Source organism: Anneissia japonica, unplaced genomic scaffold, assembly GCF_011630105.1.
Source record: "Anneissia japonica isolate Jap-2015-1 unplaced genomic scaffold, ASM1163010v1 scaffold585_len4108843_cov191, whole genome shotgun sequence".
Taxonomy (NCBI): Eukaryota; Metazoa; Echinodermata; class Crinoidea; order Comatulida; family Comatulidae; genus Anneissia; species Anneissia japonica.
In genome coordinates this window covers 2185686-2187990 of record NW_022716829.1, presented here as the reverse complement: position 1 = coordinate 2187990, position 2305 = coordinate 2185686, and positions in this window count along the sequence as shown.

The window sequence follows — 2305 nt, the reverse complement described above, 5'->3', positions numbered from 1 at the left end:
ATTATCGCGATAATACTTTCAAGAACAATAGGAAAGGGAACGCGCGCAAGAGCTCAGATTGCCATTGGCAATCAGCAGACGGCGTCGCGTTTTCAAGCGCTCACTGAGAGCGGAGACGGATTCGTCGTACGACACAGTATGTGCCCGTCTTTTATCTATTGTTTTTTTTTTTTCTACATTTTATGTCAGACTGTGAAAAAATAAACATTACTGATCACTCGGACATTAGCTGTTACCTCGAAGAAGCACTACCTATTGGTGAGTATATTCCAAAAATTGCATCATCAACTTTACGAAATTTGAACTGGGCCCATAGGTATATTATCCACCAATATAGGCCCCACATTACACATGTAATCAATCTGTTTTATTCCATCCATTTCATTATATAAGTTATGGCTGGGTGTACTAAGGCATTGTAGACTATTGAAACTCGACGTTCGTCGTAATATGTTAAAAGTGTAATATTTTACAGTGAAAAATAATTGAATATAAGACTGTCTTTACACGTGCATATGAGCCATATTTTGCAACGAACTGATAAACTTCTCTTCCAAAGTTAAAAATGACGATATGCTATGTGTAATGCTGATGAAGAGCAAGCTTGATGGTATAGAATGAGGCACACTATCTCTTTGGCCGATTCATGGGGGCCCAGCCGGACGACCCCTCTCTCCTCTCTAATTTTTTTCAAACTTATTAAAATAAAATGGAGAAAAAAGAAAATTATATTCAAATTTAAGTCGGTGCCATAATCATAAATGGTCTTACCTCAGCCCCAACCATGGATGGGCCTTGAGGTGGACCAAGTCGAATGGCCGAGCCGCGGCAAAGGCAAGGACACCGCAACCTACAGCCATAATATCGGCGCTGGTTCGAACCATATCGGCGCTGGTTAATATCGCCTGTGGTTCTGGTGGTGGAACAAGTATTCTCGGATAAGGATTATACACCGTACCGTAGGCACAGTGTACACAATTGGCTCATGTGCACTTTAAATAACCCAACACGTCTTTCGAGACGAGTAGGGAGTTACCCCGGTGTACTGGTCCATAGTTCCTTTGAAGGATGCACCTACGTAAACGTATTGACCACCCCTTATCTGTGAAAGTCTTTTTTTCGAATTTCTGGATCTGCACATGGCTCTATGGTTCAGCGCACACATAATGACAGCCATAAAACCTCGAATAAGACTGGGGCTTCTTTTCAAACTGAATGCTGTAATTTTTGAAAATGCTATTTCCCAACTATGGAGTTTGGAATTCTGTTTTAATTTTTAACCATGGAAATAAATTAAAAGGATAGGCCATATTGATACGGATATGCTATCATAATAATCAAATGACGTCAATGTGAATGTACTTGCTGTCTCTTAAGACGTTAGAGATTATTTCTTTTGCAAACTAGAGAGGGAGGGCTTCTTTTTGAGATGGGCTTCTCGAGATATATAAGCAAATTGTGGCTTATTCGAGGCTTTACATTACACGCTACTCTGTAAAACTGTCTTACAGATTACGTTATACTAAAATTTGGTGGTATTACCAATGAAATCATTAACGTGACTGATGGTCCAGATGATGGATATAATTCTGCTTCTTATGTCAGAGGAAACGGAACCGATCTTGTCATTAAAGACATAATTGACGTAGATGGGGTAAATACCATTTTTTTTAAAATAAATTTTTTAATGAAATTGCTAATAATTTTTTTGTTTTTTGTTTTTTGTAATTGGATATTAAATAATTGAATAAATAATTAGTTGTTTTTTTGCCTTTATATGTAAAACCTATTTTTAATATTTATTACCTACTTTTTTAGTATCTTACTATGTATTCTGTTTGATTGTTTTTCGCTGGTGTCACACTTAACGTTGCCAAATGTTTCGGCAGACTGTCTAAATGAGAAGACTTTTTAGAAAAAAAAAATGATGGTATAATTAAGTATTTGAACGTTTTGACTTTCCAGCAATGACTCGCAAATTTCATCTCAGATTCTTAATGATTTCTTTAAAAAATGTTATTTGTACCATGGACGTATAAAATAAATATGGAGAAAGGATTAAGAAAATAAATCTTATATTTTTTTTTGTATTTTTCATCAATATTTTCCACAAAAGTTGTAATTGTTCTATTGTTTAACGTCAACAAAGTACCGTAATATACGTTGTATATAATATCATTTTTTATTTCATAATCTTGTTTTCCTTTATTTACTATTGTAAAAACAATTCTTATTCGATTTCAATTTACAGAGTACAGATTTAAGGGCAGATGATGTGTTGAAAGTTGAAGTCTTATGTTCAAAT